Genomic DNA, 15,381 nt, shown 5'->3' on the forward strand with positions numbered 1-15,381 from the left:
CACTGATCATAAAACAATAATATTCCAAGCTAACTTTTAATATCATGTTGTTAAATACCACCATATCCTTGGTTTTATAATTTAGTCAAAATAAAATCATGTCATTAAACCAGCAATGTTAGGAGGAAAAAGAATATTGTTGATCCCTGGCTTTAACTTACTAAAGCCATCTTCATCTTAGTAAAGCCATCTTCACCTCAAAGGTGTCTTCCCCTACTCTGCATGACTACATGACTACTACTACTATGTCTACGTGATTTTCTAAACAACAGACAAGTTTTAGTCAATTTAGGGAAATAGCTAGCCAATATAATCAGAGAGAAAATCAGAGTAGTCAAATTCATTTTTGGGATCACATACATGTCGTCATGACTGTACTATTTATTATCCCACTTGAGTCAAACATATAAGTTGTGATCGTTAAAGGCACCTTTGGAATATGGGCTGCAAGGTTCAGATTCTTTTGAAACAACCCTGAAAAAAAGGAGCTTAAGACATCTTCCAGCTCAACCTCTTTTTGGTGGCTGAAAACAATTATTGCAGAAGGAAGGTAAAAAGATAAGAGCCCATACCCAGCAGAACCTCGACTAGAACGAGGGGCCAGGTTTCACCACGTTGTATCAAGCTTCTCACCAATATCACCCCATTCTAGGTTTAGATTATTTTCCGAATACACCTCCACGTTCTTTCTCTGCCCAGTAAAACATTCTTCCACCAGCGATACCTGAAACATTTCCGATGAAAGGGTTTGAGATCCATACGTATTCTTAAAAGAGTATAAGAAGTTGCCTTTCCTTGATTTCCTAAGAACCGTGTGGACATGATGTCTGTAAATTGCCATATTCAGTTTTTTTCTTATAAACTTATAGTTTTAGAAAAGAGTTATAATTTGGAGGATTCAAAGAATGTTCCTGAGAGTCTTAAGTTTTTATTTACTAGTTCCATTCCTTCATCGCAACTATTTTGTTTTACATTCTTTTCCTGAAATCGTGAAACTTCGTTTCCCTCTCTCACTAGCCTGGAAGAATCTACTCGTACTAACTAGATTTGGTGATTATTGTGGGGGAGAAAATCATGTGTGCCTATGCGTGTATCTTCAGCAGGAATTGGTGAGTTGTCACCATTTGTTTTTGAAGACTCTAGAAATACGAGAATATATCTGCATATCATACTTTTTAAAACATATTGGAATCATTTCCTATTTCTAAGTGGCATGTGATGTCCAACAGCTGAGATGTTTCAAAAATGGGGCAGATATATTAGAAAACACATGTACGTGAAAGACTTAAATTTAGTATTGGGTTTTGATAAATAGCATGAGAACTTCGGAGAGTCTAAAGATTTTCCAGTGTGTGATAAACTGAGGGTGCTGTCATATGTATGTGGCCGTATGGTCAAACTCAAGCATGAGAAATAGCTTGGTTTTCTCATGCAGAGTGAGTAGAGTCAGATCATTGTGTTGTTGAAGTGAATTAAGCTATGGTAGATACTCTCTCTATGGACATATATACATATATACATTTACATGCATGTATATGCATTATATAACTAAATATAAGTATACTATAAAACCACATATCAATATATAAATAAGATAACCTCTATACAAATCAGGGTGTTAGATTCTGTGAGAACTGCAAAGACAAATAAGAGAGTGTGCTTGGGGAGGGAGGCAGGTAAACATTTTAATAACATTGGTTACAAAATGACCAGGACTCTTACAAAGAATCAGGAGACTTTAGACTCTAGGTAAGGGAGTCCTGAAAAGGTAATGAGACACTGAGATCAGTGCTTCCCAAACAATGAAGAAACCCTCGGAACAAAACAAACAAAGCAAAACAAAAACAAATCCACCCTGCCTCCTTCACAGTTGTTTCTAGGACCCTTGATGAACCTAGGGAAGGCCAACTCCTAGGAATCCTGAATTCCAGAACCAGGTGGCATGGGTTCAAATCCGTGCTCCATCTCTTACTTACTGTGCTACCTGGAAAAATTACTTACCTTCTCTGTGCCTTTGTTTCTTCACCTATAAATTGGAGATGATGATAGTGCATACCTCATGGATCTTCATGAGGATTAAGTGAGTAAATATATGTAAAATACTCAGAAACATGTAAGTGATATAACCCAGAGGGTAGGCCTCATCTTAAATACAGGTGTTGGGGAGAATTTGGGGTGAGGAGGGGAAAACGAAGTACTTTCTTTTGCTACTCCCAAGGACAGTAGGTAATCTAGCTTTAAAGTCTTTAAAAAAATAGAGTGAGAGATACTATGCTGGTAAAATATCAAGCTTGCAACTTCAAAACTAATAGGCCTTAAGAAATCTGAGCTCAATGGTTATTGTCATAGTAATGTCACAGAGGCTCCAAGTTTGCTTTATTGAAGATGAAAATTCAATCATTGTCCAAATCAAATTGCGGAGGAACAGATGAGTTAACATTGTATTCTGGACTTTTCACTTCCTAACATTTGAGTCAGAAAGGAGAAAACACACAACCTTTACTTTATATGTTATTTTCTCCCCTTTATCTGAGAACTACAATATTCCTTCTCGAGTCAGTAGGGATCTCAGAATGTGCAAACTGCTCCCTGGGCTGTTGGATACATTTAGAAGCAGCATTGAGGTTATTATAGCAAAACACAGTGAGATTTTTTTTAAACTGATTTGCTTTATAAGTAACTGTCAAAAAATTACTTTCTTTTTAAGATGTAAATTAGACATCTTGGACTGTTTTCCTTTCAATATTTTTCTAGAGTACTTCGAAAGATACAACAAAAACAACTCAAAACCCTCTCAGTAATTTCCAGATAAATGCCTCCAGTAATGTTTGTGTTTAGGCCTTTGAGCCTATGTCATTAAACTGGCAACTCTTCTCTCCTTCAAGGATGCTAGAGTTTTATTGCTCTGTCTCTCTCTCTCTGTCTCTTCCCCCGCTCCCCACCTTGACATTACAGAGTGAAGCAATAGATACCTTTATGCCCTTTAGGTACTGAAAAGGCATAAATTGTTTCTTTCCCTAAGAAGACATATTTAATTTTCATTGATTAACATTTCCCTGGAAGAAGTTGTTGGGAAGGGGAAAATTTCCCTCTTGAGTAATAATAAAATTGACACAAGACTGACTAACAGTGGAAAAAGAAACAAATTTTAATTCATGCGCATGGAGGTCTCATAGAAATGGGACCTAAGAAGTGGCCAAAGCAGGCAGCTTTTATCCTTTTTAGATAGACAAAATATAAATTTGTGAGAAATTGACAGCACAAAGAAAGGTAGGTTTTGAGTGCTCAGTTAGTGAAGAATCTAAACAGAGTTTGGGCTTGAGGTAGTAGATTAAAGAAGTAACAGTGTTTGTTTATATAAGCTTCTTGGCCCAAATTCCCTGTCTCTGGCAATTAAGGGTGCCCTTCTACCTCCAGATGCAAAGAGTGTACCTTTCACATGAGAGATTTAATTCTTGTTTCAGGGCGAGGGAAAGGAGGGTCAAGGTGTCCCTCTTGTGTTAGCCATTTCTTAAGTTCCTTTAATTCAAAATAATCACTGTGCCATTGAGGTGCATTTGGGGGTGGCCTGCCTTGAACCCCAACAAAGTCCTGGAGGGAGGAAAGGTTGGGTGGACATTTTTACTTTAACTATTAACCAAAATATAATAGCTAATGTGAATAAACAGTGTGATCTTTCTAAAGTCATAGGACACATAAAATCATTTATCTCATCAGCAAAAAAACAAAAAACAAAAAACAAAAAAAAAAAACCCCAGCAAGATTTGAAGCAACAGTCTCAACTTTTAGTCAACTATGAAGAAATGGGAATTCAGAGGTTTTACATATCAGACTTGGAAAATTTGCTTACCTGATGTTTAACAGAAAAAAGTGATTTGTGATTAAAGTCAATATGAAGAGAAAATGTTTGCACATACTTAAGTGGTTCAAATATTTTTCCTCTTTGATTAATTGCCAAATGGTCACTACAACCAAGTGAATTAAATTGAATAGCTTATCAGGGCAACAGTTAGCAACGGTCAAGTTTTCAAAGTGGTTGGTTGCTACCAAAAGTTATTAAAATATGCATGCTTGTGAAGAAGCTAGATTTCTATTAACTATCCTCCATGTGATATCTAATTGCATCTCAGACTCCTAACAGAGTCCAACGGGGGTAGAAAAGGACACGGAGGAGACTGACCAGACCTTCGCAGCAGTGCAGGTAAGTTTGCCTGAAAGATCAGGTAGACAGGTGAACCTTGGCTCTTCTAGAAAGAGGCACTCAGTGACTTAGAAGAACTAGAGGGATTAGGGAAAGAGCCCAGGCATAAATGAAAGTGAAAGAGGAAGCCATCAGGAAAGACAGAAGTTGACTTTTGTAGTAGACAAGTTACCATTTCCATGCACCCAGGCCTGACTTCTAACTGTTGGCACCATTGGTCCTTGCCTGCAGGCTCTCTGACTGCCAGGAGAGGCTGGAAGTAAAGGGGAATTATTGCCCCTCAAAATGGGGAGTTATTTCCCTCCAATCACTCAAGGGAGTTTGTGGACAAAATGCCCAGCTCCCTGCAGGGAAAACTCTGAGCTGAGTCCTCACTGACTCTTAGAGCTCCCAGTGGGGATAAGTGCCACTTGCTTGCGGTGGTAACTGGCTTGATCTTTCCTCTTCACTGGCTTCCTTTTCCCTCTTGTTCTCTTCTCTGCGCTCGACAGCGTTTCCTGGCACCACCTCCTAGCTAAACTACTTACACTGGACTCTTGTCTCAGGGTCGGCCTCAGGAGGAATCCAAACTAAGGCAACTCAACCCAGCAAAGTACTTGGAGAAGAAGAGGACACTCTTTGTCAGAAGATGGAAAATGGTAATGTCCATACATTTCCTTCTTTCTCTCCACAAAGGCCACCTATGGATACAGATGGGAGCAAATTAATACCATTCACAATTCTTCTAAGCTATAGCAGCCCTTCTAAGTCTCTCCCATTGGAAAAAAGGACTGATGATCGATGGTGTCATTCAACTTCTTCCTTCTGTGGTTAGTCGGCTGAGGTATGCTTCAGGTTGCCTGCCTTGCCACCAACCAGGAAAGCCACACCTGGCTGCCCCTGTTCCTGCTACCATCTGGGTGATCTACTCCAAGTGCCAGTTTCTGCTTCCTTGAGTGACAGGCAGGCACTAGGCAGGATGTACAGGATTTATGTTGCCATGAGAACAAATGTGCATGTGTGTGCGTGTGTGTTTAGATATTCCCCAGTTTAGCTCATCTTTATGAATTACCACTATTATATGTTTTATAGGCCAGCTAACAAATAGCACTCACAAAGGGCCTGCCATTCTGCATTTCCATCAATCTCCCAGGAGATGCTGATGCTGATAGGCCAGGCGCCACACTTTGAGCAGCAAGGCATTGAACTATGTTGTTTCTCACATCAGCTGCTGGCCTAGATTCCACCAGTAGGTTGTGGTCGTAGCACTCTTGAGATAATGGATTCTTGCTGCCTCATCGAATTGCACTACAGGATTTAAAATTGGACCAGAACCTCCCAGTAACCAAGTGCTGACCCTGCACCAGTGGGCTTTTCAGGCCTTAGTCCCTCCAGGTCTATCTGTTCTGTTGCTGTCAATCCTTATGCCAGGCCACACTAGATGGAATGACTTTTCGATTGTGACATGGCTCTGCATTGTGGCCAAGATGTTCTCCTGTCCTCGTAGGTGGGCTATATTTACAACGTTTAGTAGAGTTTTTAGGCCTTCTGGTAATTCTCAGAAATCTCCATCAGATAAAAGCTTTTAGGAAACTGATTATGTTTGCCATAATCCTTATTAATGGGGAAAGAACTATGTTACCGACATCCAAGTAGTCAGTAACACAACGTTAGGTTTATATCCATTCTTATTTTCTTGTTTTGATGTTAATTTTTGTTTTGTTTTGTTTTCTTAAAGCTAACCTCTAAAGAAACATGCATTCCTGTTTTAGGTGTCAGCTAGATAGTGGAGGGAAGTTAGGCAAGATTTAAAAAAATGGTAGCAATTTAATGCTTAAAGAATGACTCCCCTGTGCACCTGTGTTTGGCAATGGATTATAATAAAAAAGCAGGCAAGGCAAATTCCTAGGACAACAGGTCAGGCAGGACTCTAGCTATTCACTTTGCGCTAGCTATTCACTTAGCACAAAAAAGCTAAGACTCTAATTCATGTCTCTATTAGTCCACCATGGGTGATGTTGCAAACCTCACAATTTTAGGAGCTCTGATACGCAAGTGGCACAGCATTTCTTGAAGTGTTCCATGGTATGGTGAGAGCTATCATGCAATGAAGGATGAAAGAAACAAAGAAAGAAAATAACTAAATTTGGGGGAAAATTAGACCAAGATTAGACTAAAAATTAGACTAAAGAAAGTTAAACAGAGTTCTTTCATGAAGCACACCCTATAGACTTTAAGATGTCAGGATGCAATAGGAGTAGGAATTAGCTCATGTCTGCCTTTCCCAAACATTTTTTTATAGCCAAACTTTTTTTTTTTTTTGGCTTGAATTAGAAAAACATATGGCCTGGGTCAATTCTTTAAGATATGCAACTTCCACTGAATATCTGATGAAAGTCATACAGGTATTTTCAGCTCAGATGTCTCTATGAACTGGGTGAAAGCCTGAGGTGGGTAGAGATAGAGTCTGTGGCAAATTGGGAGATATTTTCCCAATCCAAAAGCATTTAAATTCAAATTTCTAAAAGCATCCTTCTGGCCAGGTATATTAGTTGGCTGTTACTGTGTAACAAATTGTCTTAAGGAAATTAGCATCTTAAAACAACACATGGTTCAAGAACCTGGGAACAGCTCAGGGTCTCTCATAAGATTGTAGTCACAAGGTTGCTGTCATTTGAAGCCTTGACTGGGGCTACAGGATCCCTCCCAAGCCTAGGCATTTGGCTGTTGGCTGGAGGCCTCAGTTTCTTGCCATGTGGACCTTTCCATAGGACGGCTCACAACATGGCATCTGGCTTCCTCCGTAACCAGTGATCCAAGACAGACAAAGAAAAGGCAGAACATTTTGGTGCCTTCTATGTTGTTCCCAATTTTCTGTAATTATAAAATAGACTGCAATGAACATCTTTACAATTAAATATTTTAGACATTCATAGTTTCCTTAACATATATTTTTAGAGATAGAATTGTGCTCACATCATGACTCAAATGTCATCGCCTCTGAGAGGCCTTCCCTAACCAGTCTAAAGTAGACCTCTCTCCTGTCACTGCTTATCCAATTATTCTGTTTTATGTTCTATAGGATTATCACCGTCTGAAAGTATTTTAATAATTTATTAATTTCCTTCTTCTCACAGAGTGTAAGCTCCATGAGGACAAAGATTTTGCTTGATTTGATTGTTACTTTACTATATTTCTGGTACCTGGAATAGTGCTTGGCATGTGTAATGTGTTCAATAAATTTTTAACACATAAATTAATGCATATGAGTCTCCATTTTCCTGCCATCTACCTATCACTATCATTAAGAAAAAAATCTTCAAATAAGTAAAAACTGATATCTTGTTGATGGTGTCTTTTATGTCTTTGATCAATGTTTAGTTTGAACTTTTTAAAATATGTTTACTGATGACTGTAGCTCTACTTTTAAAAATTGTTCTTTCATATTCTTTCCCCAGTTCAAAACATTGGGGCATCGTTTCTTTTCCTATTGATCAGTAACAGTTCTTTATATTTTGACACTTTGCTTGCCATTTATGTTGCTGGGGCAAATTGTTCCAAATTAATTTCTCTATGCAGGCCAGATCACTTGCAGGCATTGACTTTTCAGTTCCAAGATGACAGTGACAGAGACTGATAGTTTGAATCAGAATGGCTGAAAGGACCCATTCTGTTCCTGGAAGTGCAGTTGCATCTGCTATTTGCAGAATCTGAGCCTTTTTCCCGCTCTGAGTTTCATGTGTTAGCCTAAGGTCTTTAAAATTACTTTCCCATCAGACCAATGTGACAAAGCTGGGCCTCATCATTTGAAGCTGTGCTTCAAGGAATCCTTAAAATAGTCCTCTTGTCCCATCCTGCTTGTGGCTGCCCTACTTTCACTCACAATTATGAAAGTTCCTTGAGTGTCTGGTGGTCATCTGTTTCCCACATGGGGTCAGTTTCATAAAGCCATGCCAAGATAAATGTCACTCTATTGTTGGAGTCCCTGGCAGACCATTTCCTGGTCCATAAGTTCACAGGGAATTCCACTGGAAATGCTCGAACAAGAAGTGGCTTCTGAGGTAGGTACGACTCTCAAAACGTTCAGAGTTGGGCTTTAGTCTTTCAAGTCACACTCTGCCTGCTGCCATCTCAAAGGGCTTAGCCTTGGCTGTTCAGGTTTCTTCTTTGTCAATCTGTGCAATATTGGACTGACAACTTCCTGACACATTTTGGAGATTGCTTCCACCTTTGCATGACTGAAGAAACGCTTTAAAATATGAGTATATTCCTCTGAGGCAGTTTAGCCTATCTTGATCTGCTTTATTTATCTCTTTCTCTCTCTGTCTCTCTTCTTTCTTTCTCTACCTATCTTTCTATGAAGAAGAGGAGAATGGATTATGACAAGTGGCAAAATGCAAATAAATATGGTCCAGAACCTCTGACCTATTCCTTTGGTGATGAGGGACTAAATTATATTATATATTCCTAGAATGGGTTTTAAATGAAACCATTACACCAGCCCTTTCTTCGAATTATAAAAAGCAGGGAAATAGTAAGACCTTTAAACTTCAGCTCCATGCTAAGCTTCCAGTTATTATAAAATGGGATGACTGGCATTGGGCAGGGATGGACCAGGAAGTGAAAGAAGGTCTTCATGTTGCCATTTAATTGCGTTGACCTCACGCTGCTCACTGAACTTTATAAGGGCATAATTGGAATGTGTAAATGTAGCACCTCAAAATCAAAGTGAGTCTTCTATAAAAGTTCTGTGTGAAAATTCAGAAACACTTTGCTATGCTTTTTTTTTTTTATAGACTTGGCCTCTTTGGTTCAACATGTAATTGAATCAGGCCAGTGCTAGAATCTTCTACTCACAGATGATTGCAAAATTGTTCTTCTTGAATTGTTAATGCAGATGTGAAATTGAGGTCATGCTGTTAATTCTCTTGCTTTTTTCATTTTTGATTGAAAACAGTATGACTTTTTGGTGTTTTCTTCTAAGAAAGAGCGGTGTGAGCCATCATCTTTTGATTTCATTTTCTGAGAGAGCACCTTAATTGGGCCATGGTCATCTTCATCTCCACTTGGGCTACAGCTGAGAATCTGAATGGACGCAGACTACAACTTCAGAGGTCCTGGTAGAAATCTTGTTTTTGAAATTACTGGCTCTAAAGAATCCCTGGGCTTCTGTGGCTTGTTGCTAGTACACCCCTTCATCGGCTTGGGGGAAACAACTCCTTTTTTAGAAAATGAACTCTACTAACTTTTCGACTCTGGTCTTTTCTCCTTTGCAGAGGACAAGGAGCTGTGCCTCCAAGTGTGGCTGACGAGCTAGTACCCCACAGTGTTGAGGTACTTTACACACCACAGCAGCAAATCCACCAAAAGACCCGTGCTTTAAGATGTGCTGCAGTAGGGGCCATTATGGCAAGAATCTAAAACCAGTGGGACTATTGTTTGGTCTTCTTAAAAACAGGATTGGTACATACCATGCTACGAACGATTAGCTCCTTCATCTAGGAAGGCTTCTCTGAATAGCTGATATTTTTTATGTCCTATATTTCCTTTTCATTCCCATTCTTGCTTGTACTTGAGTACTATAACTATTCCTTCTATGCAATTTGGAACTGTTGGAGGAAGGACATTTAATATAAAATAGGAAGCAACAGTACAATAGCATTTTAATTGGACCCATGGTGCAGATTGTATGGCTCTTACTATCACACTTACCACTTCAGTGATGTCCTGGAGATGCTTATACTGGCTTCTGAGAGCTACTTTGCTCCTCTCTTCCCAACCCCACATTTAGTGGTGTCACGTTGGTAGCCTGAAATTAACCACGGTGGCGAGTCAGGTGTGATTATACCTTTAAAAATCAGTCGTATCTCCCCTCTCCCCCCACCACAGGAGGCCCAGTTGTTAAACATTTCTCAATGCATCTTGGCTAATGGTCCACAAATGAAAGCAGGAGGACAAAGGTGAATCATAAAAATCCACCACTGGACGTCTTCATGATGGTGGGAATATTACAGCTACTTCAGTTATACAACAACCCACGTAAACTGAGACTATAAGGGCTGAGCAGTTCTTTTGAACAAGCACAACAAAATAGGGAGATCTAAATGTGTTTCCTTTCAAAATTCCTACTAGGAAAAATGATGCATTTTGTTCTGTTTAGCTGTCATTGCTCAAATTAGTTTTGAAGCCTCTTCTTGAAACCAGTTCCAGAGAAATGTTTACGAAGCACGTACACGTTTTATTACTTCCTAGTCGGAGACGTAAGATGCAAAAATGCTGAAATATCTCAGTTCTTACCACACTCTGACGTGCAGCTGGTAACATCAGCTGGCATTCGTCCACTCAGTTCTCTGCCCCTGTGCTGCAGGGGTTCCCAGCAAGATTTCCAGTGTCCCATTTTCCTTGCTTGAATGGCATTTCAAAGATGAGTCAGCTCAGTTCCTAATCAGATATGTAACCAAAAAATGAATCATCCGTCTCCACTTCCCAGTCACCGTAAACCACATCAGACTTCTTGTGGGGCTGCCCTCCTTTGGATTCAGGGAGGAAAAGTCCTCTCGTTCCAGCAGGGGGAGCTGAAGGGAGGAAATAGTTACTTTTCATCACACACTGTGCTCCCCTAAAAGATGAAGTCTTTCTGGCTCCCATTTCTCCTCTTATATTGTTGAGGGGTGAGAAGAGGGGGAATAGAAATGCCTTGTCCTGACACCTCAAGCCTTGGAGAAGTGGTTGGACGCAGCTTCTCACAGTTCTCTTAGAAATGTAGCACCTTTTTTCTCAGCCAGGGCCATAATTGTTTAAAAAACCAAAGTCTCATCCAGCACCTAATACCAGGAATCTGATTGTAAAAATAGTGTTTTTTTTTTTTACAGTTTTTATGCTTGGAAACTCAATGTGTGAAAAAATGGAGGCAATGCAACACAGATTTTTAAACACTACGACAGAATAGTAAATGGTGAGGGGGTGTGTGTGTGTGTGTGTGTGTGTGTGTGCAAGCTTGTACATAGAGGAATCAGGACTTTCCTCTTTTTAGCAGCTCACAGAAGTCTCCTCAGGGCTGCTTGTATTACTGTTCATTCACTGTTTTGATCTATGATTTTTATCTTTACTCTCTAATCTTTTGGGGAACACTCTATCATATTTCAGAAACTTCTCTTTTAGTAGTCCTCTTGCCACTTGGAAAGAAAATGTGGAAGGTCAAGTAAAGAAGAAAAGCTTTGAGAAACTGTGTGATACGTAACATCCACTCATTTTTATCCTGTTGGGAGAATCACATTCACTTAATGTATGCCACTGATTTGAAACAGATGGACACAGTTGTAGAAAAATGGTAGGAATGTTAGAAATTTGGTTCTTATCACAATTTCTCCCTCTCTGTGTGGTCAGTATCAGCATCTGAGGTACTGGATGCATTTGACTTAGAACTGACTTGAATTTGGGGATGAGATCAGAGCTGCATGTGGAAAGATTAGAGTCAGGAAAGAATAAGAAAGAAGAGAGAGAGGACCTCTGGAGGATGGCAGTGGCGAAGGCAAGGGCAGGTGAGATGGGCTTGAGGTTCACCTGGATTAATAGGCAGGATGAGTGGAAGAAAGGGCACTGCTGGGAGGGAGATATTTAACGAAATCGAATTCTATCGTAGCCAGTCCCTGGGAAGTGCTGACACAGGCTGAAGGATGTATTTGGGGATGCAAACCGCTGTATAAATTATATTCAATGAATAACACATGGGAAAAGTCTTAGATGCGTACCTGATGCATAATGGAAATTCAATTAGTATTAGTTTTCCTTCCCTTCCTGGTGTTGACGATGCTACCAGGTGGCACATAAAACACTTTGTGTGAGTTTGGGTCAAAGCATCATTGTGACAATATTGTCTCAGCAACATTTCCAATGCAGGTAAAAGTTGAACTCAATGTGTGAAATGGCTGAGTGAGAAAAACAGCAGTCACGGATCATGATAGAAATAAAACTGCAGCCTTAGCTGGAGTTGAGAAGGAAATAATAGGGGTCTAGTTTCCCTTGGGGGAAGCAGGACTATCTTACACCTCTAGGGGCCCATCCATGAGCTAGTGACCATGACTCTGAGAGGCAAACTAAGCCTAGGGAAAAATGTTGGGAAGTCATAAAAAATCAGGTGATATGGGAGTCCATAGATAACGAATCTTAGCATTTGGACGCATTCAGGAATTAAATCCATTTTCTATCTCAGGAAGCTAGGATGCACAGGGCAATTAAAGGGGCAGAGATAGGAAGCTGCCTGCTTCTATGTGCCCTCTGGGTAGGGCTTGGAAGTACTGAGGTTGGGCCCTTGGAATCTTCTGCTAGCTAACAGGGGTCTATAGTGTCTCAATTGTTTGAGGTGCCTTTTTAGGGTTCCTTCCAATTATGAAATTTACACTTATTTGAGAAAAAAATCAAAATGAAACTTTTCTTTTTACTATTTAATCAACCCTTCAATCTACATTTAGATACTTCACACACACACTACAAATTAAGTTATTAATTTTCCACTACTCTGAAAGCCCTTCATATCTACTGGATCAGATATCACATTATGAAGCCTTCTCTAACTCCTTCCATTAGGATAGTTAAGCTTTCACAATGCACTGTAACACTGTAAAACTTCAGAAAACTTTGGCTTGTGTAATGGACCTGCAACACACTTTTGAAACAACGCTGATTGAACTATCTTTGTATTCATTTGCAGGATAGTTGTTTATTGTTTTCTGCCACTCACAATCCATCACCTCCTCTTTTTTTTGCTAATGGTGCCTTATTTACTTTGGGGGAGAATTATCTCTCTTCCATCGTGTTTGTGATCTTTTCCCCAAAAGAACATGTCCTGCCTTCCTCTAGTTGCAAGGTGGGCATATGAACCACGATGGCCAAGTAGACTCTAATGGAACTCTCTCTAGCTATTTAAGCGGAAGGGGATTTATTACAGAGAACAAGGCTTCCAGGAATTACTGGCAGTACAAGATTGGTGTGCAAAGAGAAAGACTCCCATCAGGAAGCTGAGGAATTAGGAAGCCACCATGCCAACTTCTGGTGCCCTCTGCAACCGTGGGCTCCAGGAATATGCCACCTTAGCTGTGACCTGGGATTAGAATTCACTGCCAGAATTGGTGGTTCCAGAGCCATGACATCTGCTGGTACTGTACCAACAATATGCAGGAGCTATGCCTTGCCTCTCAACACTTATTAAGCTAGTGGCTGGGTACTGGAACCTTGGCTAGAGATGTTGCAGAAAAATCAAACATCTTGATATCCACGCTCTGGAGTAGAAATTGCAGAAGCAGCACGAGTGTGGTGTCTACCTCACTTCTGCCTTTCCAATCTCACAGAAATGCACGTGACTAGCTGAATAATAATTCTCTTCCAGAACACTGGCTGCAAAGGAGACTGGGGAATATAGTTTTTAGCTTTCTAGCCTTTACCATAAGTGAAGGGATCCTGGAATAGGGCAAAATGAATAGAGAGCATCAATCCACCATGTGAGCAATGGACTCTTCTCCACATGTGGACTCTTGAGCCTAGTGACTGAAGGACAGAAGAAAAACGGTTGGAGCCAGTGCAGGGTCCTGGAGATCTGCCACTTAGATCTCCCCAAAGCCCTACTTCTTGTCCTTTCAGGCTTCTGCTTCTTCAGGTTTCCCCTGTGAGCCCCACCCTGACCTCATCATGATTTCCCTTTCACCTGCAATTAGCCAGAGTTGAGTTCTGGTATTTATAATCAAAGACCGTAAATGATACACATATGAACACTGTTTTGCAGTGTCAACAATCCCCAAATTCTTGCTGAATGCATGCATTAAACTCTGTATTTAGAGGTGACTCTTGGAATTCTAGTTTCCTAGAACTCAAAAGCCAGAGAAGTCCTCAGAGATCAGCTTATTCAATCTTTTTTTTTTTTTTTTAAGAGATGAAGAATTTGAAGGACAGAGAACAGCTAAACTCATTTCTTTTCTCATCAGACACATTCCCTTCTTATTAGCATTATAAGGATTCTTCCTGAAATATATCATCTATATAACAGCACAGTCCTAATTGTAACAGCATGGAAATATCCTTGGAAGAAAAAGGTAGATAAACGCACTTAAAAAAAATTAAAGTAACATAGGCTTTAGGTTGCTCTTGTCATTAGCTAAGAATTTTATCATAGAATTTGTAGCCAGACTTGAGAAAATCTGTAAACATCTTATAGAAGTTTCTTTGATAAAGAAAATCATGCTCAGTGGAAAGGTTTTTGGGGTTTTTAATGCAGCCATTGATCTCCCCTTCTTAAATTTTAAAACTACAATGAGCCCATCTGTCAAAACCTACTGTAATGTAAACTTTGCCTATGGTCCAGCCACAGTCTTACATCCTATGAAGATTTCAAAATACGCTCCATGTCCTCCCAGCAAAAATACTTTCTGATGAAAAATGTTTAACCAGGTTTTTTATAGTAGTGGCCCAAAGACTTTGAAAAACATCCTCAAGAAGCTACTACAGGAACTTCCAATTTAATGAATTTTAACAGCTGTTCTGTCGCTAGGTCTATAAGTAGAATTTGATTTCCCCTTGCGGCAATTCTATTAATTTGTTTTTATTATTTTAGGATAGCTACTACGCTTTAGCTGGCTGGGTTCTGACACTAGAAACTGTGTGCGTGGCAAGGCAATTCTGGTCCTAATCAGTACTCCTCTGAGGGTTTCCGCTAAAGACCACCCAGACGGTGGACAGTGCAGGGCTGTGGTGTGAGCGGTGCTGAGTTGCCCCATCCGGCACAGAGGGGTGGAACACTTCTGCTAAGCACTCTGGAGAAGTTCTTGGAAGTTTTCAGTGCTATTATATGCCTAAGATGTGGAAATAAAGATGAACACATTTTTAAAAGAAACACTTCTATGCACTTAACAAAAGTTTTCCTTAGATAGGAATCTAATATTAAGCTTACCTAAAAACTTTGTGCCTTATAGACCATTTCCCTCTCCATACAATGAGGTTGAGATCAGGTTTCTTTTTTTACAATTTTATTGCAAAGGTGAATTTCAAAGGGAAAGAAGTTAGGATATTTGGATTTTTTTTTTGGCCTCGCCGGGTGGCTTGCGGGTCTTAGTTCCCTGACCAGGGATTGACCCCCGGGCCCCCTGCAATGGAAGAGCAGAGTTCTAACCACTGGACTGCCAGGCGATTCCCAGGATATTTCCTTGAAGAAT

The 15,381-nt window shown here is 40.0% G+C and overlaps 1 long non-coding RNA gene across 1 annotated transcript in view; it reads left to right on the top strand.

Annotated features, from left to right (window-relative positions):
• Positions 1–4,146: 4,146 nt before the first annotated feature.
• The window catches only part of LOC137763665 (uncharacterized), a 32,622-nt gene continuing 21,387 nt past the window's right edge, over positions 4,147–15,381 (top strand). Inside the window, exons 1-2 of the long non-coding RNA XR_011073830.1 lie at positions 4,147–4,201; positions 4,747–4,839. This is a non-coding gene — a long non-coding RNA (uncharacterized lncRNA). The remainder of the gene's footprint in view (positions 4,202–4,746; positions 4,840–15,381) is intronic.

This window comes from Eschrichtius robustus, chromosome 4 (assembly GCF_028021215.1).
Source record: "Eschrichtius robustus isolate mEscRob2 chromosome 4, mEscRob2.pri, whole genome shotgun sequence".
NCBI classification, from domain to species: Eukaryota; Metazoa; Chordata; class Mammalia; order Artiodactyla; family Eschrichtiidae; genus Eschrichtius; species Eschrichtius robustus.